The sequence below is a fragment of the Hylobates moloch genome, unplaced genomic scaffold, assembly GCF_009828535.3.
Source record: "Hylobates moloch isolate HMO894 unplaced genomic scaffold, HMol_V3 SCAFFOLD_4, whole genome shotgun sequence".
In the NCBI taxonomy this organism is placed as follows: Eukaryota; Metazoa; Chordata; class Mammalia; order Primates; family Hylobatidae; genus Hylobates; species Hylobates moloch.
Window position 1 is genome coordinate 7631242 of NW_026652279.1, and position 23418 is coordinate 7654659.

Consider the following 23418-nt stretch of genomic DNA (forward strand, 5'->3'; position numbering starts at 1 on the left):
GGATGCTCTACAGAGATGTGGCTTCAGCTCCCTCCACCAACAGCCCCAGAGCTGCCCAGCGTCCACCTTTCTGATCCCATTTTTCAGGTATTTCTCAGATCCTGTAAACCACTCCATGTATCTATTGTTTGTTTACAACAAATTTATTTTCTGCTTAGGGTGGATTCAGGGTAGATTTTTTTTTTTTGCACTTAGGACCAAAGTATATCCTAATTTCCATGCTTATTAAAGTCATTCTTAAACCTTGGGATCAAAACTCAACACCCCTGATTATTTTTTAGCCCTTCAAAGCCACACTCCAACAGCATAACCGCTCTCTCTTCAAAACTTTCATATAAGCCTGTTATATATTCTTACTGTTTTCATTTACCCATTCTCCAAACAAATTACCAAATCATACTTTTATAGCCCACTGGATTATTTCCTAGCATCAAACTTGGCACCTAGAAGGTGATACAAATTTTTTTTTCTATTATTAAAATTTCTGTGTAAGGCACTGTGCCTAGTGGCTTCCCATTCATTACTGCATTTCATTCCTCAATATAGGTAGGGTTATCCCATTTGGAGGATAACCACACCAAGGCAAAGAGATTAACTTGCCCAAGGACATTCACAGCTACTAAATGGACAAATGAGATTTAAATCCAAGTGTGCCCTTGAAAGCCTAAATTCTCAATCACTGATGATAGAACTTGAAAGGGAAAAGGTAGGTGTGAAAATAATTCTATCTTAGACATATTTATTTTATCATCTCTAGAGTCTAGATATGAAACTCTGCCCACTGACATGTTCATGAACCCAGTCTTTAAGGCTATTTAAGTTTAAATGAAACAATGCATTACTTCACGTAAATGGAAAACAAAGAAAACTCTGATCTCAAAAAAAAAAAAAAAAAAGAGTTCTGCTTCCTAAATCATACACATCGTGTTCTCAGACTGTAGAATTTCTCTCTAATCTGCTCTGACAAAACCAAGTCAGGGGCTGGAGAGACTTTAACAGCAGGCTGAAAAACTGGAAGAGCCCAGTCTGGGATTAAAAACTAGCTACAAGGGGATGATTCACATATGGATCATTACGATTCGGGGATGGTTAAAAGCAGCTCGCATCTGGTTTTATTTGGGCTCCCTGTTTCGTCTAATAAACAAGTGCGTGTTTAGTTTAAACAAACAAAAACAGGTAACAAAAAAGTGTTTTTCAGGTCACACGCCAAGTAGGATTAGTTTGGAAAATGAAGACCGGCACCTGGAAAACCAATTTCACTTAAGTACCTCACCAAGAGACCCTGACCAAGTGACTTAATCTCTTAGGACCAGTTTCCTTAATCAAATGGGAAAATAAGGATTTTTTTTTAGCTACCTTAGAAGATTATTATGAGAATCAAAAGAAAGCATGAACATGGAAAATTTTATCAACTCTGACAAGACATTAACAAATATCCCCAGAGGAGGTCAAGCAGGCCTACCTGAGTCTACAAGTGGAAAAGTTTGTCAAATACACTATAAACGGCTACACTAGGTACAAGTCACGAAAGGAAAACCAGACACAGCACGTGTATCAGCAAACAACCTATCAGACATCATGAAGAATAAAGTAAACATTTATCTAGTTTGATCTCTTTAAATACTACCAAGCCATGAAGGGCTGGGTGCAGTGGCTCACACCTATAATCCCAGCACTTTGGGAGGCAAGGCAGGCAGATCACTTGAGGTCAGGAGTTCGAGACCAGCCTCGCCAACATGGTGAAAACCCATCTCTACTACAAAAATTAGCCAGGCATGGTGGTGCACACCTGTAATCCCAGATACTCAGGAGGCTAAGGCACAGGAGGCGGAGGTTGAACCCAGGAGGCAGAGGATGCAGTCGGCAGAGATTGTGCCATTGAACTCCAGCCTGAGCAACAGAGCAAGACTCTGTCTCAAAAAACAAACAAACAAAAAATAATAAATAAACACTTCCAAGCCATGAAGTTCAATTCTTTGAGAACCATTTTTTCATATTTGACAAACTTGCATTTAGACGGAATTGGGATTATTCCTCCTCCCCAACCCCCCAAAAAATCCAAAACATGGTTCAATGCTTTCAGATAATTTCTACCTAAATTCTGACCCAAATTTGGGAGAGGCAATCTCAAAGTATGGCCTGTAGAAAGCTAATAGGTATAGGTTGTTTTGGAAGATGGGGAGGTGGTGTTCAGAAAGGAGAGATTCCAGAAAGGGTTCTGTTAGTTCACTAATTTGGGAAATGCTGCATTGGGCAAAACAGGTTCCTTAAACACAATACTGCTTGGAGCATTTACCATGACATGTCTTTCAAATCCGTAACAAAGTATTGGAATAAAAGGCATTTTGCAAACTTATTTGCAAAGAGCATCCTTTAGGCAGGTGTTCCAGGGAAAACAAACTGAAAACACAGCAGAAGACAGTTAAGGGAGGAAATACATGGAGGAGAAATTCCTTTGGAACATACCGTACTTTTGGGAGGCAATGTGAGTGGAGTACCATGGAGGAATTCTACCACTGACTGTGTATCCCAAGGTCTTTATCTTCAATTCAAGGGGTCCTAACCCTCCTGAATATTCTTGGCAGTTTAGAAAACACTCACATGGACCCAGAAAGCAATTGCTTCAAACCCAGAGAGTCCATTAGAAAGGACAAAGTGAGACAAAGAGGGAAGAAAAGAGGATCTGAGGCCCTCCTTTCTCCCCTAATTCTTATTAACAACTAATTGGCTTTCATGTTTTCTCCATTAGGTTTAGCTTCACGATCAAAATCACCTCAGGGCATACTATAATCAACCAAACATCAGCCTTCAAGAGATGCACCATATGACTACATCCACAGGTCAGCATACATATTCAGCCAGCATAAACCCAGCGGGGACTTCTACCAACAGAGGGCCTCCTGTGAAAAGCCTGGAAAAAAAAGTCAACTCTCTGTTGCATAGTGAGCAACATAAATCCAGCAACATTTATTTCAGAGCAAAGATCGATCTGTTAACTAATTAATCTGAACCCACAAATGAACACATTCTAACTGGGATACTTTCTGGTTTCATGGTTTCTGCTATCACAAATTCAAATGCCATCAGGGGCCATGCAGATAACCTCAACTCGTGAAGCAGACAATGTCTGAAAAAGTAGAGAATTATGGAGACTAAGGGGGAACCTGAGAGTTCAAGCCAAGCCTCAAGGCATTCATGCTCAATTCAATTAAAACACAATGCTGACTCTAGCTCCCATCAGACAAAACAAAACAGGTGCAGTTCAAATTCAGCCCACAGGCTACCAGTTTGAGAGCTCTGGGAGAGCCACCATCCTTAAGAGGATTTGAGCCTAATGTCCGACAAATGCCTAATGAGCATATTAAATTTACAAATCACATAGTTGAGAACAGTATCAACCCAAATGTGTCAAACAAATTTGCTTATGGTGGATGGATATTTGCAGGATATATGTACATATACAAAGGGTTTCAGCACTGTACAACAGAGTTCAATGCCTTAGAGTAATCTGCTGCGTGACCCGGGATAAGGTATGTTATTTTTCTGAGCATCAACTTCCCCATCTATAAAATGAAGATAATAGCACCCCCTTGGGATAGTAGTGAAAGTTACACAGGAATAAATTTGTAAAGCTCTCAGCATGTAGTAGGCACTCAATAAATGATAGTTGATCTTTTTTTACAAAGCATATTTAGGCTAGTATTATAATGCACATTTAGAACAATTCATTCAAGGACAAAGTCAATCTCTTAGGCAAATCGTGTGGTAAATGATGTTGATCAGTCCCTTGCAAGAAACTGCTAAGCATATGACCAGTCTCACTTAGCCTCTTGTCACACAGAGGTCATGAAAGGATGCTGGTGCCATCTCATGGTAACGCTCAGAGCCCAGAGGAGATACAAATGCTAGTACTGTTCACATTTGAACAGCAGCTTGTACATATTTAGCATTAATTCTGTTAAATATTTTTAAACACTCAATTCAGAAGCGTAAATCCAAACACCAACACACCAACGGGATGCTAACACATCTCTCCATGCCAAACACCTTGCAATGTGCACAGTCATTTGCCCTCTAAAATTCACACCCGTTCAAGTTACTCTTCTCACCTTGTCTTCCAGCAGATGATCTGCACACTTGCCCCTTTTTACACACTGGCTGCTTTCTCCTACAGAAAATTTAAATTCCAACGTGTTTGGGTCTTTTTCTTTTTTTAAAATCCCTGAAGAGACTGGACTGGGAAGAGGAAAAACGATGAATAACACACAGGTGCTTCCTACCTAATTAAAAGAAAAGTTCACAGCTGCACTGGTTGTGAATCATCCCTCTGGGTTATCCAGTGTATCCTTCAAGTGGCACGTAGTTCCATCAAGAGCCATATTCCATATGCTTTCCTGAAAACTGCCTTCTCTTTGCTTGGTGACTATCAGGTAACTAATGGCATTTTATACTTCCTGGCTTTCCTCTTTATGGACAAACCAGTTCATTTGTGCTTCCTTATTTCTAAAAATAACCCTGAAAAATGGACTCAGAACTTAGTGAATCAAGCTTTCACTTACGCTGAAAAAGCAAGATGCAAATTTGTGTATATATTATCATTTGTGTAAGAAATACATATACATTTATATTATACACATATAAAATGTGAATATATATAACATGTACATATTTATATACATATAATATATAATATTCAATACACAGTATATTACATCTATATTTGTGTATTTCTTTCTTTTCTTTCTTTTTTGAGACAGAGTCTTGCTCTGTTGCTCAGGCTGGAGCACAGTGGCACGTTTTCAGCTCACTGCAACCTTTGCCTCCCGGGTTGACGCAATTCTCATGCCTAAGCCTCCCAAGAAGCTGGGATTGCAGGCACATGCCACCACACCCAACCAGTTTTTTTGTATTTTTAGTAGAGACGGGGTTTCGCCATGATAGCTAGGCTGGTCTCGAATTTCTGGCCTCAAGTGATCTGCCCATCTCAGCAGTTGTATTAGTCTGTTCTCATGCTGCTTGATAAAGACATACCCAAGACTGGATAATTTATAAAGAAAAAGAGGTTTAATGGACTCACAGTTCCATGTGGCTGGGGAGGCCCCACAATCACGGCAGAAGGCGAAAGGCACACCTTACATGGTGGCACGCAAGAGAGAAAATGAGAGAGCCAAGTGAAAGAGGAAACCCCTTATAAAACCAACAGATATTGTGAGACTTTTTCGCTACCACAAGAACAGAATGGGAAAAACCACTCCATGATTCCATTATCTCCCACCAGCTCCCTCCCATAACACATGGGAATTATGGAAGCTACAATTAAAAATGAGATTTGGGTGGGGACACAGCCAAACCACGATCGCCTCCCAAAGTGCTGAGATTACAGATGTGATCTACTGCACCCAGCCTATATACATGAATTTCTTACTTAAGTATATATATCATACACACACAAACACACACACACACACACACACACACACACACACACACACACACACTGCCACTACCTCCAGAGAAACCAAATAATGAAATAATGAGTATAGGAGAAGACAGTTGTCAGGGATAAGATCTACTGTTCTCATTGTATACTTTTTAAAATCTTGGATAATCGTACAGGTAATATATTAATGGTCCAAAAAAGTTAACTTTGACTTCTTCAAAAATTTGTCTGGACTGCCAGGTGTTTTCTTATATTTTAAATTTATAATGTCAAAAGTAATTGAAATAATCTGTTTTTATTTCTTAAGCTTATCCTTAGACATTGCCACCTTCTTACATATAAAGAGAAAAACATCTAGAAAAATATATATCATACCATTAACCCTAAAGGATGAGGATTTACGTGGGGCTACAGGGTTTCCTTTCTCCTCTATCCTTCTGCATCACTAGTAGTACTTTTGAAATTGAAAAATAAAACCAACAATGAGATACCACAACATATCTATTAGCAAAACTAAAATCCTGAACACTGACACCACCAAATGCTGACAAGGATGTGGAGCAACAGGAACTCTCACTCATTGCTGGTGAGAATGCAAAATTATATTGCCACTTTGGAAGACAGTGTGGCAGTTTCTTACAAAACTAAACATAATCTTACCACACAATCTAGCTAGGAATCATGCTCCTTGGTATTCAGCAAAGGAGTTGAAAACTTATGTCCACACAAAAACCTGCACATGAAAGTTTATAAAAGCTTTATGTGCAATTACCAAGTCATCCTTCAGTAAATGAATGGATAAAAGAACTATGGTACATCTAGACAAGGGAATATGATTCAACGCTAAAAAGAAACACACCATCGAGCCATGAAAACACATGGAGGAAATTTATGAATGCATATTGCTAAGTGAAAGAAGCCAACGTGAAAAGGCTACATACTATATAATTCCAATTATCTGACATTCTGGAAAAGGCAAAACGATGGAGACAGTAAAAAGATCAGAAGTTGGGGGGTGGGGAGATAAGTAGAGCACCGAGAATTTTTAGGCGGTGAAACTAGTCTGTATATTATAATGGTGGACACATGTCATTATATATTTGTCCAACCCTATAAAATGTACAACACCAAGAATGAACCCTAATGTAAACTTAGATCTTTGGGTGATAATGATGTGTCAATGTAGGTTCATCAATTGTAACAAATGTACAACCTTGGTGGGGGACGTTGATAATGCAGGAGGCTGTGCACAGGCTGGAAGCAGAGGGTACATGGGAAATCTTTGTACCTTCCTCTCAATTTTATTGTGAATCTAAAAATGCTCTAACGAAGTCTATTGTTTTTAAACAGCTACTCAGAAAAATAAAAGAATGAAACTAATTTTACAGTTACAAAGAGAAGAGGTACACACTGAGGTAGGGTCAGAATCAGTAAACGTGAATTCCTATCATTAAGCATTTTTATTAAATCCCTAGAAGGGCACCTGTAGTTTAAGAAGGAACTTACATAACTCTCTCAGGTCAATTTTCTGCACTCTACTTTTGCTTCTCTTGGTTAAAAATCTGGGGTTGGGAACATATATTCACCTGTGTATTATACTCTTGCTCCAAAACTTTTTTTTTTTTTTGAGACGGAGTCTCACTGTCACCAGGCTGGAGTGCAATGGCGCTATCTCAGCTCACCGCAACCTCCGCTTCTCAGGTTCAAGCAATTCTCCTGCCTCAGCCTCTGGAGTAGCTGGGATTACAGGTGTGCACCACCATGCCCAGCTAATTTTTGTATTTTTAGTAGCAACAGGGTTTCACCATGTTGGTCAGGCTGGTCTCAATCTCGTGACCTCATGATCCGCCTGCCTTGGCCTCCCAAAGTGCTGGGATTACAGGTGTGAGCCACCACGCCCGGCCTCCACAACATTCTTAAACTGATTTCTTTTGCCAACAAATGAGTTGTTTTCATCCTATTGCTTGGTGGCTACGCAGGTCAGCTTAAAATTATCGTTTGCTTAAATTCAGAGAATTTGAAATGCTCTTCTCTTCAAATTATCCCTACCAACAAACAAATGCAAGTTAAGGAGAATGCTTACAAAAAGTTAAGAGGAGTTCAATTATACTGCAGAGTGATCTGTTTTTCTTAAGGAAGGATAATAATCCTCAGTTTCAAAAAAAAAAACAAACAAACAAAACAAAATGTAAACTAGCCAAAAGGGCATAAAATTGGAATCCCAAATTATTCTGGCAAACAATACTGTGCCCACAAGGGCACTCACTACACATGAAACCAGATACTATGGTTAACAATGATCTGTGAAGACTGAACACTATCAGTTTTCATGATCCTTGCTCAACAGAATTTCACTGGCTTTTCCTTTGGAGAACACTAAACTAATTTCATTGAATTTGAGGGAGCTTTCCCCCCAGGAGACAAAATGCTGACTTCTCATTCTGAAGTTATAAATGTAAAAACAATTAGATTTTCTACTTCTTAACCTCCAAAATGCTTACACAAGGGCCAGATGTTATGGCTCATGCCTGTAAATTCCAGCACTTTGGGAGGCTAAGGCAGCAGGATCATTTGAGCCCAGGAGTTTGGGACCAGCCTGAGCAACACAGGGAGACCCCATCTCTACAAAAAAATTTTTAAGTTGGCCAGGAGTGGTGGCACACTTCTGTGGTCCCAGCTACTTGGGAGGCTAAGGGGGAGGATCTCTTGAGCCCAGGAGTTTGAGGTTGTAGTGAGCTACAGTTGTGCCACTGTACTCTAGCCCAGGTGACAGAGCAAGACCCTGTCTCAAAAAAAATAAAAGAAAAAACAAAAAAAAAAACAAATAAAAAATGCTTACACAAGAGAAGGTATCAGGAGGTAACTTGGATATATTTACATTCTCTCATTCTCTCTCTCTCTCACACAAATTTTTCAAGTTAGAAAAAGGCATAGTTCCCCCATTCGAGGCTTTGTTAACAGGACCATTATAAACGGCTGGAATAATTTCTCCCATACAGTCTGTTAGCCTGCTTCCTAATATCTAACTACTGCTTTGAACACTAGAACTCTCAGTTTTAGCCAGACATCACAGACCTTCCATCATCTTGACCCCTTTTAACTGTTTTCAATCTTATCCCATTGGTCACCAACTTAAGATTCCTAGAAACTCAGGAATGAAATAAATCTAAGTGGTCACTTGGTCTAACTTCGGGTCCGATGTTTAAATTCACACAAACTTCTCGCAATGACCCAGACTAGACTTGGAGAGCTCTGAATCAGTGAACAAACCACATTTCTTGGCAGCCACACTTATTTTAGGGAGCTTTGCACATCACAAATTACCCACAACAGTCCTGCTCACATCCTTTAGGGCCCACACAGAATGAGGCCGACTTCATTTACACATATTAGCCATCTATTTAAAGAGTTGGTTTCCACCTGCATCCTGCTGTATTTTTTCCTTCCAGCTAAACACCTCGACCTGTGCCCTCAATTTCTCAAAGACCCCTGTGATAGTCATTAAAAACAGCGATATTAAAAAACAAGGGCTCTAAAATTATCTTCTTTTTAGTTTTAAGCAGTGGGGAACTGAACATATTGGATCTTCCATCAAATTCTGACAGTCACACACAAACACATATGAATTTGTAATCCTGAACCATCTCTTTTTAAGGTATAATACATGTGTCAGGTGAAAACCTAATCTCTCTTCTCCTAGATTCAATCACCTCAAGGCATTCCATATTTATAAGCTTCACTCTCTTCTAGGACTTAAGAAATATTTTTAAAACAATATAGTACAATTAAATTTAGCCCATTCTTACCCTTCCCAAAAACATTTTTAACAACTTTTATTTAATTTCACATTACAGAAGAAAATGAAAATTAAGATTAATTGAATTACCCTCCCCCCATGGGTTTTAATTTATATGACAACATTTACATTTGGTAAGAACAAAATGGCAGGGCACGGTGGCTCACGCCTGTAATCCCAGCACTTTGGGAGGCCGAGGCGGGTGGATCAAGAGGTCAGGGGTTCGAGACCAGCCTGACCAACATGGTGAAACCCTGTCTCTACTAAAAATACAAAAATTAGCTGGGTGAGGTGGTGGGCACCTGTAATCTCAGCTACTCAGGAGGCTAAGGCAGGAGGACTGCTTGAACCTGGGAAGCGGAGGTTGCAGAGAGCCGAGATCACACCACTGCACTCCAGCCTGGGCGACAGAGCAAGACTCTGTCTCAAAAAAAAAAAAAAGAACAAAATGGAATTGGGCTGCAGTTTTTAGTTATAATTGACGCTACTGCCAAACTGAGTTCAGTTCAGAAGTTATAATTGCACAGAAAATGCAAACATGTAATTTTGACTTTTACTATCATTTTAACCCACTGCAGAATTATTTAACATTGTTTTGCCATGTTGGAAGAAAGCTACTACGTGGTATTTTGCTCAGGCCAATGTATAATAAAAAAAAATTATTTGAGAAGATAAGGTTATTAAATCAATCTGTATTTTAGCAATGACTTACATTTTTTTTTTTTTGAGACAGGGTCTCACTCTGCTGCCCAGGCTGGAGTGCAGGGGCACAATCTCAGCTTACTGAAATCTCTGTGTCCCAGGTTCAAGTGATTCTCCCATCTCAGCCTCCCGAGTAGCTGGGACTACAGACATGCGCCACCATGCCTGGCTAATTTTTGTATTTTTTGGTAGAGACGGGGTTTCACCATGTTGGCCAGGCTGGTCTCGAACTTCTGGCTTCAAGCGATCCTCCCACCTCAGCCTCCCAAAGCACTGGGATTATAGGCATGAGCCACCGCGCCCAGCTGACTTATAATTTTCTTAAGATCTTTACCACCATATTGGAATAACCTCCAATCAATACAGAAGCTCTTACCACTCTTTTAATCCATTCCTCCTCAAGAAAAGGTCATTCCACAAAATCAATCAAAGGAGAATCAATCAAAATGATTGACAATTGTCTGTAGCCTGCTAGTAAAAAAGGAACACAAAAGAAAATCAGGAAAGAAAGTTAGCCTGAGCCCAGGAGGTTGAGGCTGCAGTGAGCCATCATGGCGCCACTGCACTCCAACCTGGGCAACAGAGTGAGACCCTGTCTCCAACCCCACACACACACACACACACACACACACACACACACGGAAAGAATATAGAAAATACATTTTGGTTAGATATGAAAAAGGAATAATAATAATAATAGGAGTGTGTCAAGTACCTGCCATGTGCTAGCTCTGTATTAACATGGTTTATCTCCATCACTCATTTAATCTTCAAAATCGCCTAAGATACAGGTACTATTATTAGTTCCCTTTTTCAGAAACAGAGACTCTGAGAGATGAAATGACATGCACAAGGTCACACACAAAAAAACAGCAGAGACTAGACCTAGATTCATACATTAGCAACCAATGCAGGAGTTAAAACCTGGTATACTGGGGTTGAATGGCATCCCCTCAAAGTTCATGTCCACCTGGAACCACATGTGACCCTATTTAGAAACAGGACCTTTGCAGATATAATCAGCTGAGGTCATAACGAATCAGGGTAATCCCTAAAACCAATATGACTGGTGTCCTTTTACAAAAATGCGCAGATACTCAAGAGACACAGACACACACAGAAGGAAGACAGCCATGTGAAGAGGAGGTAAAAATTGGAGTGACACAGATACAAACCAAGGATGCCAAGGATTGCTAGAAACCACCAGAAGCTAGAAAGAGACAAGGAAGGCAAAGGATCTATAGATCCTTCAAAGGAAGCAAGGCCCTGCTTGACTTCAGACTTCTAGCTTCCAAAACTATGAGAGAATACATTTCTGATGTTTTAAGTCACCCAGTTTGTGATATTTTATTAGAGCAGCCCAGGGAAATGATTACACCTGAGAAGAGAACACAATGAATCAATGGAGCATTGCAATGCCAGCACTTCATCCCCAAAGAAAACTGGTGTACAGAAAGGAGAGACAGTAATAAGAACCAGCCAGTCGGAAGATCAGCAGGTTTCTGTCAAATAATAACCACTGGCGTATTTCCAGCCCCTTCCTATAGCCTTTAGAAGACCCAACTTACAACTATGTCTATGAGGAACTCCGGTAGAACTATACATAATAGGAAAACATAACATTTTTTCTTGATAACAGGAACATCTGGCCATGCTGAACACATTCAAAACAGAGGAGATTTGCAAATTATAGCTTCCCTTAGGGCTCAGAAGTGCTTAGATAAAATTTGATTATTCCATACTGGCCTGCAATTTTGACTCCAAGATATCAGGATCGCACGCCCCAGGCAAAAGATTTCTAATTCTTCTATGTAAGGCCTATACTTGCTCTATCCATTCCATATGTATCCATCCACCCACCCATGCATGCAAATGTTAAGCTTGCATTCAATAAACATCTTTTTTTTTTTGAGATGGAGTCTCACTCTGTCACCCAGGCTGGAGTGCAGTGGTGTGATCTCGGCTCACTGCAACCTCCACCTCCCAAGTTCAAACAATTCTCCTGCCAAAGCCTCCCGAGTAGCTGAGACTACAGGCGCGCACCACCACGCCCAGCTAATTGTTTGTATTTTTAGTAGAGATGGGGTTTCACCATGTTGGTCAGGATGGTCTGGATCTCTTGACCACGTGATCCGCCCGCTTCGGCCTCCCAAAGTGCTGGGATTACAGGCATGAGCCACCGTGCCTGGCCTCAATAAACATCTTAAATAATAAACATCATAAAAAGTCTACTAGGTACCTGGCACTGTGTTTGTCCTTAGAATAAATATGACAAATATACGCCATATCTGAGGGAGTCTACCCTCTAGCAAGAATGAGAGACATTCAACAAGTAACTTTAAGTGAGATAAGAATTAACAAGGAGACATTAAGGGTGCTATGGGAGATAAGAGATAAGGTTGGCCAATCACATACAGCTGTACAGGGGGTACACTGCACAAGCACATTTGGCCAAGTAACATGTTGGGCCTAAAGTACAGCTCTCTCCATATGCACAAAAGAGTGTTGTTTCCTCATTATCACAAAGAAGCAATTCCAACCAGCATCAGCTCTGAAACTGTAGAGGATGAGCACCTAATCTTGCAGCATCAATGCACCTGAATTTCATATTAAGCGTAATATTAACAGAAAATAATTAAAGTGTTTTTTAAGTATTAGACTCGGCTGTCCACAGGAGCAGAAGCAGTAATTTATCCAACATTATTTCATCTCTTGGGTAATACTAAAATAATTCAATGAGATGTATGAATAATTGAAGCTAAGACCATCTGTAAAAAATGCCATTACGGCTCTTTACCAATTGACATGCACTTAAAACCTTGATTTAAAAAGTAGCATTTTCCATCCTTTTAACTTTAGGAAGATTTAAATGATTTATTAATCAAGTGCTCTTTCACTGGACTAAAGTAGGATCACAAGCCCTATTCAAACCTGTCTTCCCTTTCCACATATCAAATTCTTGCCTTCCAGAGAAGCTACTAAAATGCCCAAATTAAGAAGGGTCTGTCTACAGCAGTGGGATTGCATCTCCCTCTCCAGAAGATTGTAAAATTAGAAAATCAAGCCTGTCACTTTAAGATATATGAGTCCCATTTCAAGAATTTCTAGCATCAAACCAAGCAAGAATATCACTGGGAGGTGAATTTATATAACACAAGGATTCTAGGAGAAGCCATCATTTCCGTGGCAGGAATCAGAATGCTCAAACGACATGAGGCAAGAGGCCATCCCGCATCCCCAAATTATCTACCTGTAAGTCACAGCTTGCTTAGAGTATTAGAGCAGGTTTCCCAGATTGCTTTGGTGGGCTCTTAATTACTGAAGGTCCACCACTAAACCTGTCTCTGGTCAGATTCGGTTAGGAAACCCCACATCCCACACTGTCCCTCACTGCTCCATGCTTCAGTTTTCTTATATATCAAATGAGAATAAACAGCCATGCCTACCTCATAAGACTGTTGTGGGAATTTACGAGTTAATGCATGTTAAGTACTCACAGTCATGCCTGGCACACAGTAAGTGCTAAACAAAAGGTAATTGTTATTATTATTTTCTTTTGTAGAGCATCTTGATGAATTTCTGTCCATAAAAACCCTCTGAGAGAAGTCATGAAAACAAGTAAGTCTGTTGAGCTTTACATATGCCAAATATGTCTGACCACAAGATCCTTTGACCTCCCCATAAAACATTTTCTATCACTGGGGGAGCTCAAGTCCTGTAGAGCTCACCATGGGACACACTGCTCCATGACTGTGTCTCTGCCTCGTCTACTTCCATTGCTCATCCAGGAATTGAGAAGACTTCATCATTTAAGCCATGAGATGGCAGAGGAAGAAAAAACCAGATGCCTGTTTAAGTCACCTTTAGATTTCCACTTCTTCTTCCACTGAATTGTCCTTGATATTTCCTTTGGAAATAAATTCCAAGGTAATAAAAGGCCTCAGTGCAGGTAGTGTTTAGTTTTGTTTTGTTTTTTGTTTTTGTATTACTTACACACACAAAGCTGGCTGAAAGGCCAAACAGAATGACAATAAAGGGCACCTTGCCCAGACTTGATGTAAAAAGGCCCACCTTGACCCAACAAGGACAACTGTAAACAACCCAAGGCCAGTGACCACATAATTCCCTGATGCAGTTGAGAGAAAAACAACAGGAACTTTGTTCACTATAGTCAGACAATACTGGTTATTCCTCTTCCTATTTCTATAACCTAGAACACTAAATACGCCTTCAATAATTAGAACGTTTGTTAGATTGATAAAAATAAAGAACCCCAACCTCTCAAAAAAATAATAATAGCTCTCTCATATAACCTTAACCATCCTTAACGGACTAACTTTTTTTTAGACAGGGTCTCCCTCTGTTGCCCAGGCTGGAGTGCAATGGGGCAACGTTGGCCCACTGCAGTCTCCACCTCCTGGGCTCAAGCCATCCTCTCATCTCAGCCTCCTGAGTAGCTAGGACTACAGGCACGAGCCACCACACTCTGCCAATTTTTGTATTTTTTGTAGAGACAGTTTCACCGTATTGCCCAGGCTGGTCTTGAACTCCTAGGTTCAAGCGATCCACCTGCCTCAGCCTCCCAAAGTGCTGGGATTACAGGCGTGAGCCACTGCACCTGGCCATATGAACTCATATAATCCTCACAACCACCCTTTGAGGTAAATGCTTTTATCTCCATTTTACAGATGAGTAAACTCAGGTGGCAAGTACTAAGTACCTTACTCAAGATCATACAACTAGTAAAAGAAAAATTCAAATCAAAATCGTTTCTGTTATTTCGTATTTCTTTAAATGAATTCATTTTTTAACTTCAATAGATTTAACCTGAAAGGAAATTTTATTACATTATTGTGTGTTATCACCTACCCTAAATAGAAGGTAGTCTGAAAAAGAAATACAATGTAAATAAAAGAATGTTACTGTTACCTAAAAACTGTCATCTGCAGAAGATCCAAGACTAAAGTCTTTTCTCTCTCTCTCTCTCTCTCCCTCCCTACACCTCCCTCTGTCAGAGGGGTTTGAACAGAGCAACTCCATCTTGAAAAGGGGCTAGATAAAATAAGACTAAGACCTGCTGGGCTGTATTACCAGTAAATTAAGGCATTCTTCGTCACAGGATGAGATAGGAGGTCAGCACAAGATACAGGTAATAAAGACCTTGCTGATAAAATAGGCTGCAGTAAAGAAGCCAGCCAAAACCTACCAAAACCAAGATGGCAATGAGAGTGACCTCTCGTTGTCCTCACTGCTACACTCCCACCAGTAACATGACAGTTTACAAATGCCATGGCAACATCAGAAAGCCTATATAGCCTAAAATGGGGGCCGGGTGTGGTGGCTCAAACCTCTAATCCCAACACTTTGGGAGGCTGAGGCAGATGGATCACCTGAGGTCAGGACTTCAAGACCAGCCTGGCCAACATGGTGAAACCCCCATCTCTACTAAAAGTACAAAATTAGCTGAGCGTGGTGGTGCACACCTGTAACCCCAGCTACTCAAGAGGCTGAGGTAGAAGAATCACTTGAACCCAGGAGGCGGAGTTTGCAGTGAGCCGAGATTGCGCCACTGCACACCAGCCTGGGCAACAAGAGTGAAACTCTGTCTCAAATAAATAAATAAAAATGGGGAGAAACACTCAGTTCCAGGAATTGCCCACCCCTTCCCTGGAAAACTCATGAATAATCCACCCCTTGTGTAGAATATAATCAAGAAATAACCATAAAGATGGGCAACCAGCAGCCCTCAGGGCTTGTCTGCCTATGGAGTAGCCATTCTTTTATTTCTTTACTTTCTTAATAAACTTGCTTTCATTTTACTCTATGGATTCGCCTCAAATTCTTTCTTGTGCAAGATCCAAGAACCCTCTCTTGGGGTCTGGATGGGGACCCCTTTCCGGTAACACCTCTGCCTTTTCATCTCCTGAAAAGGTAGATTTGCTAGTGCAAGAAGATATTAAAGACTCACAGGCACCAAACTAATATTTCCTCCATCACATAACCATGCCCACTGAACGTGACCTGCAAAGGGTCTGTCTCATTGTAGGATCCAAAGCCATTTAATGCCACAAGTGTGAACTGCTCCCAATGCCCTCACCCATCACAGGTGGTCGGTCCCACACTGGAAAACACTGCTTCAAGCAGCCTTAACAACTAAGGATGTCACAAATGCAGATTTATTTGCCAATAAATCAGGCTGCTTCTGTAGGTTTTTTACATAATGAGAAATCACAGATATCAATGTAAAGTACTGCTTTTAGGTTCAATCAATCATTGGTAAAATTATACAATGAGGAAAACCTGGCTTGGCTGGCACTTCCTGTGGAAAGGGACTGTGGTTTGGGCTGACCGTAAGATCAACATCAGCCAAGAGTGTGACAGGGTTCTGAGGTGAGAGAAGGGACTCCTAGGCTCATTCCTAACCTGTCAGGGATTGAATCAAGGGAAGGGAGATCCTGTCCTCACAGTGAGCCAAGCAGACCACACCTGGCGCTCAGGAAAATCAACTACTTAACACAACACGCCCTTTTCAGAAAAAGCAATCAAGAATGATGAGTATCTGAAAATTAAGCCACTTGAGGAATATGATCACCCTACTTAAAATTGCAACCCAAGTCCCTTCAGTATACATAATCCCCCTTACTCTGTTCTTTTTTTCTTAGAATTTTCACCTCCTAATATGCAACACGAGTTGCTTTTACATGAATTTATTTTCTGCCCCCACTCCATGAAGAGAAGGATTTTTTTACAGCAGTGTTCACTGACGCACCCCTGGTGTGTAGAGCAATGACTGATACATATTAACACCAGAGAGCCAACTGTGTGCAACTCCTCCCAATACTAGGTTCACTGAGTTTACATTGGCCACTTAATACTGGCCGTGGGGGGAGTATTTACATAAAGGAAATTGGCAAACACTACAATCAGTGCTCCCTGCCCAGAGCTGGTTCTTAACCATTAACTAGCACTGATTACACTTGCTCTGAGAACTTGAGGCAACAAGAATATAAGAATGAACTTAAAGCAAGAGAGTTTTTCAGATATTGAACTGGTACCATTGTTTCCATAGAAACTGGATGACCTCATTTGTCAGGAGCACATGAGATGAAATCAATGTATAGCTTTTCCACTGGCCTCAACTGCTCTATGAGGGCAGGAATCTCAACTACATCTCTCAATATTGTCACAGTGGCAAGCAAGTAACTTTGAGTTAGTTGCTGTATTCAATTGTTTCCTTTCAGCCGAAAGACTAAAATTCTATAGTACATGTCAAACTACATTAAGTCTAATTTCCACGGTTCTAATCACTAGAGAAAATGGGTCAATGCCTTCTTTTAAATATGAAAGGTGTAGTTTCCCTTTTAAAACCTAAGTTTTCAAATAAAAATACAACCACAATGAGAGCTGTTACATAAGGAAAACCACACCTTGCAGGATGCCCATTATTTCAGCCTCTAGGCAAGATAATGAAACCTTCCCTGTACTTCAAAAGGCCCCCGAAGATGACTGAAATAGTTTTAATTAAAAATGCAATTAGCATGGGTTTTCTGAGATAAAATGATAATGGGTGGGCAGGACATAAGAGGCTATCATTGATGCTTTCAGCGTATTTAATGAAAAAAGCAGGCCCACCTATAATCCCACCAGTTTGGGAAGCTGAAGCGGGAGGGATCACTTAAGCCCAGGAGGTCGAGGCTGCAGTGAGCCATGATCCTGCCGGTGCACCCCAGCCTGAATGACAAAGGGAGACACTGCCTCAGAAAAAAGAAAAAGAAAAAGAAAAAAACCTGTGACAATGAACCTGTTTGTAGAGCACCCCTGTTTGGGACAACCTATCTATACACCTCATTCATCCTTTCATCCTTTCTCCTCAATTTAACTCAAATTCATTTCATATGTAGGCTTTCTAAAATTGACAAAAACTCAGTCATCATACAGGCAGATATCAAGGATGATTTTTTTTTTTTTTTGATAGGGAGTCTCGCTCTGTCACCATGCTGGAGTGCAGTGGCGCGATCTCAGCTCACTGCAACCTCTGCCTCCCAGGTTCAAGTGATTCTCCTGCCTCAGCTTCCCAAGTAGCTGGGGCTACAGGCCCCAGCTACCATGCCCAGCTAATTTTTGTATTTTCAGTAGAGATGGGGTTTCACCATATTGGCCAGGATGGTCTCAATCTCCTGACCTCGTGATCCACCCGCCTCGGCCTCCCAAAGTGCTGGGATTACAGGGGTGAGCCACCGCGCCCAACCAAGGAAGATTTTTACGTCAAGAATTCAACAATGCAATCCACATAAGATACTAGATAATTCTATCTTGAATAACTTGAGACCCTTTCTGGGCACAAAAGCCATAAAAGTTTAAAACTCCAACAAATTCCCACAAACAAAAGGGCCTCAAAGAGCAAATCAACCCATGGTAATAATTCAGGGTAAGAAGCTGAGTATACCAAAGGCCTGTGGAATGGAAAGCGGGCTGGGGAGAAATTCTGGGGTCTAATCCATTCTTTGACTTTTACTAAGAGTTATGAAACTTTGGGCAAGTCACTTGAACCAAGTTGCAGTTTCCTTTATCAGCCAAAGAGGAAAATACTTCCCCTGTGTATCTCACAGCTTTCCTAGAAGGGTAAATCACATTAAAAATGATATTTGTAGGCTGGGCACATTGGCTCACACCTGTAATCCCAGCACTTTGGTAGGCCAAGGCGGGTGGATCACCAGGTCAGGAGATCGAGACCATCCTGGCTAACACGGTGAAACCCTGTCTCTGCTAAAAATACAAAAAATCAGTCATGCCCAGTGGCGGACGCCTGTAGTCCCAGCTACTTGGGAGGCTGAGGTAGAAGAATGATGTGAACCCGGGAGGCGGAGCTTGCAGTGAGCAGAGATCACGCCACTGCACTCCAGCCTGGGCAAAAGAGCAAGACTCTGTCTCCAAAAAAAAAAAAAAAAAAAAAAAAAAAAAAATATATAAAATTTGAATCTAAAGGAAAAACCAAGGTCTTTCCATTGTGTCTCAGTCTCTACTACTAACTTCCCCAAATAAGATGGAGATGTATTTATCAAAATGTCCACTTGTGGCCAGGCACAGTGGCTCACACCTGTGGTTCCAGCACTTTGGCAGGCAGAGGCAAGCAGATCACTTTGTCAGAGGTGTTTGAACCAGAGCAACTCCATCTTGAATAGGGGCTAGGTAAAACGAGGCTGATACCTACTGGGCTGTATTCCCAGGAGGTTGGGCATTCTAAGTTACAGGATCAGATTGGTTGGCACAAGATACAGGTCACAAAGACCTTGCTGATTAAACAGGTTGCAGTAAAGAAGCCAGCCAAAACCCACCAAAACCAAGATGATGACGCAAGTGACCTCTGGTCCTCCTAACTGCTCATTATATGCTCATTATAATGCATTAGAAGGCTAAAAGACACTCCCACCAGCGTCCTGACAGTGTACAAATGCCATGGCAACGTCAGGAAGTTACCGTATATGGTCTAAAAAAGGAAGAACCCTCAGCTCTGGGAATTGCCCACCCCTTTCCTGGAAAACTCATGAATAATCCACCCCTTGTTTAGCATATAATCAAGAAGTAACCATAAAAATAGCCAGCAATCAGTCCATGCTTCTGCTCTGCCTACGAAGTAGCCATTCTTTTACTCCACTGCTTGCTTTTTTTTTTTGAGACGGAGCCTCACTCTGTGTCCCAGGGTAGAGTGCAGTGGCGCAGTCTTGGCTCACTGCAACCTCAGCCTCCCAGGTTCAAGCGATTCTCCTGTCTCAGCCTCCCGAGTAGCTGGGACTACAGGCACGTGCCACCACACCCAGCTGATTGTTTATATTTTTTAGTAGAGATGAGGTTTCACTGTGTTAGCCAGGATGGTCTCAATCTGTTGACCTCGTGATCCGCCCACCTCAGCCTCCCAAAGTGCTGGGATTACAGGCGTGAGCCACCACACCCGGCCCTCCCTTGCTTTCTTAATAAACATGCTTTCACTTTGTGGATTTGTCTCAAGTTCTTATGTGAGATCCAAGAACCCTCTCCTGAGGTCTAGATTGAGACCCCTTTCCAGTAACAACTTGAACACAGGAGTTCCAGACCAACCAGGGCAACATGGCGAAGCCCCGTGTCTATAAAAAATACAAAAATTAGCCAGGTATGGCGGCAGACACTGTAGTCTCTGCTACTTGGGAGGCTGAGGTGGGAGGATCATTTGAGCCCAGAAGTTCAGGTTGCAGTGAGCCAAGATTCTGCCACTGCACTCTAGCCCAGGTGACAGAGCAAGACCTTGTCTCAACAACAACAACAATAAAAGTCCACTTGCATTCTTATGCTCTCTTCAACTTATATTACAGGGTAAAAAACTGTTCCACCTTATTCCTCTCCATGGCATATGAAAACCTGCCATTACATGTGGATTTGAACCCAATTGTGGGTTCAAATGAAACACATCATTGGAAATACAATGAAAATCACTACCTATATTGTACAAATGACTTTTCATTACACTGTGACTAGAGTAGGGTAAGTGTATATGCGAACTCATAGAAAAGCTTGATGACACTAAACTGCCTGCTCTCCATTGTAATACTGTCACATTTTTAAATACTTTACTGAAACTTGGAGTTACCAAATAGTCCAGAAAATCAACCACAGAAATAAATCAAGAGACTGAAAATCCAAACACATGGACACGGGGAAAAAAATTGTATCAAGTTTTCTAACGTTTGTGGACACAAATGCTTACAAATATTTCAAAATATTTCACTAAACTATTTTATTTGTTAGGACAGAATGCCTTGAACTTGCACTCTTCTGATTGATTTGTAGATTATTTTCTTGCTCACTTTCTCTCCCAATCAGCACAAAATAATGCAAAGAAGGTCTGTTCGAAGACCTGTGGATTACATTCTTTTACTTGAATCACTTAAACCTGGGAGGCAGGGGTTGCAGTGAGCTGAGATCACACCACTGCACTCCAGCCTAAGCGACAGAGTGAAACTAAGTTTCAAGAAACAAAAATAAAAAAGAAAGATTAGGTAATATGTTTTCTAAAACTGCTCTCTCCCATAGCAGGTAACTTTGAGGTACGTGTCTGCCCCCTAGGTTTCTTCTTTGGAACACAATCCCCTTCAGCATTCCCACCACCCCCAACATATATATATATACCATCAACAGAAAAAAGCTCTGGGCAGCCCTAGAGTTCCACCCACCCCAGCAATGGCTGATTGCCTTAGGCATGGGCACCTAACTGAAGCTCTACCTATGAAATTCTCTCTTTCCAGGAAGCTAAACCACAGAAACTCTCTGTGACTAAAGCCATCATATAATAAGAGAGCCAAAGGGGCTTCCAAGTTCCACCCTGTAGATGGAAAATCAGAGAAAGCCCATCTGGAAAGAAACATAACCAGAGGAAAGAAGGTCCTTCATGAGGCCCTCTTCATCCTTCCCCTTGGGTTCCATGAGACTTTGCCTTCTCCAGATAATAAATTACCCTTCCTGCTTAGGCTATTACTTGCAACCAAAGCTGATTCATAATTATGTTTAAATAAAGTATGATGCTATATTACCCTATACCAGACTACATTTACTTAACAGTTCTACCTTTTCAAAGTTTAAATCTTGATATGGAAGAGAATACCATCTGCCTCTAGGCAGCACGTAACCAAATGCTCCATTGAAAATTAGGCATGCAGGGAAGCTTACAGTTATACTTGTTTCAATATGTATTTTGTTTAAGTGTGTATGGCTGAAAGAACCTTGTTCCAGGACTAAACTCAGTATTAATCCACTTAAAGACAAAAGCTGTATCTTATCCTTGGAGTCCAGAGAGAATGCAAAATGGCTGAAGTGTAGTGGCCTAAAACAATAAGCATTTATTATCTCACAGAGTTTCTACAAGTCAGGAACAGTTTAGTTCGTGGCTCAGGATCTCATGTGGTTGTAGTCAAAATATTGGACAGGGCTGCACTCATCTGAAGGCTTGACTGGGGCTGAGGGATCTGCTTCTGCTTCTAAAATGGTTCACTAATATGGCTGCTGATGACAGACCCTGGTTCCATGCTACGTGGACCTTTCTCATGGGTTGCTTGTCTGTCCTCATTCTATAGCAGCTAGCCTACTCCAGAGTGACAGATCCAAGAAAGCAAGGCAGAAGCCACAATTCTGTTATGACCTGGCCTTGGGAACAATACTATGTCATTTCTACCACATACTGTTGGCTTGAAAGTCAGTCCTACTCAGCTTAGGAGGAGTCCATACAAGGCCATGAATATATGGAGGTGAAAATTATTGGGAGGAGGGGAGGGGTCTTGGAGGGTAGCTACAATTGGCTAGATTAGGATAGATATTCCTTGAAACTCCTAAATTACACCAAATATAGTATTCGGAGAAAAAGAAGAAAGAAGAAAGATATCTTAAATGAGCCTGTTTTATTAATTGTTTATCATAGCAGGTATGCACAGCAGAAAATAAATGTAGTATAAGCATATCCCTATTCTGGCCAGGTGCGGTGGCTCACGCCTGTAATTCCAGCACTTTGGGAGGCTGAGGTGGGCAGATTACCTGAGGTCAGGAGTTCGAGACCAGCCTGACCAAAATGGTGAAACCCCATCTCTACTAAAAATACAAAAAATTAGCTGGGCTTAGTGGTGGGTGTCTGTAATCCCAGCTACTCGGGAGGCTGAGGCAGGAGAATCACTTGAACTGCAGAGGTTGCAGTGAGCTGAGATCGCACCACTGCAATCCAGCCTGGGTGTGACAGAGCGAGACTCCGTCTCAAAAAAAAAAAAAAAAAAAAAAACATATCCCTGTTCCTTCAAAGAGTTGAATCTAGGTGAGATACCAAGATGTGCACAAGAATAATTAGAGAGCAATTAGGGTAATGAACTGATACTTTTTTTTTTTTTAATATATTTTACCAATTTTTTTTTTTTAAGATAGAGACAGGATCTTGCCGGGTTGCCCAGGCTGGTCTCAAACTCCTGGCCTCCAGGGATCCTCCTGTCTCAGCCTCCCAAAATGGTAGGACTATAGGCATGATTCTAAATACAACAGAGATTCAGAAAAAGAAGAAACAATAGGTTGGATGAAGCAGGGGAAAGTCTTTCTCTGTTCTTTACAAATAAAGGCTTACCTTAAGGTGGCATCTTTAACCATCTATTTTATAGACTACAGGTAGGACTTTTTCCAAACATTCATTTGATGTTAGCAAGTGATTTAACAGGACTAATGGTGCAGTACATTTAAGAAAAAGGCTCCCAAGCTAATTATAAAACCGAGTCCCTCTTATATTGGGCTATTTAATGGTGCCAGATTGTGGCCTGAGAAGAAAAAAAAAATTTTTTTTAAGGGGAGGTTGTGGTGGGACATTCCAAAGGGGGACACTGAAATTCTCTTGTGAGCAACCATCAATAAGGAATTTGCACCAATTTAATCTGCATTCCACAAGTATTTATTTAATCCTATCTATAGTAAGCCACTGTGGTTG

The 23418-nt window shown here is 41.1% G+C and overlaps 1 protein-coding gene and 2 long non-coding RNA genes across 14 annotated transcripts in view; 1 reads left to right on the top strand and 2 right to left on the bottom strand.

The window, feature by feature from the left end:
- The window catches only part of LOC116466635 (uncharacterized), a 32298-nt gene extending 18412 nt beyond the window's left edge, over positions 1-13886 (top strand). Inside the window, exons 2-3 of the long non-coding RNA XR_004247615.2 lie at positions 2750-2840; positions 13501-13886. This is a non-coding gene — a long non-coding RNA (uncharacterized LOC116466635). The remainder of the gene's footprint in view (positions 1-2749; positions 2841-13500) is intronic.
- The window catches only part of MAGI1 (membrane associated guanylate kinase, WW and PDZ domain containing 1), a 685843-nt gene that overhangs the window by 557684 nt on the left and 104741 nt on the right, over positions 1-23418 (bottom strand). The window lies entirely within an intron of this gene.
- LOC116466634 (uncharacterized) overlaps positions 1-23418 on the bottom strand; it is an 83140-nt gene that overhangs the window by 39179 nt on the left and 20543 nt on the right. The window lies entirely within an intron of this gene.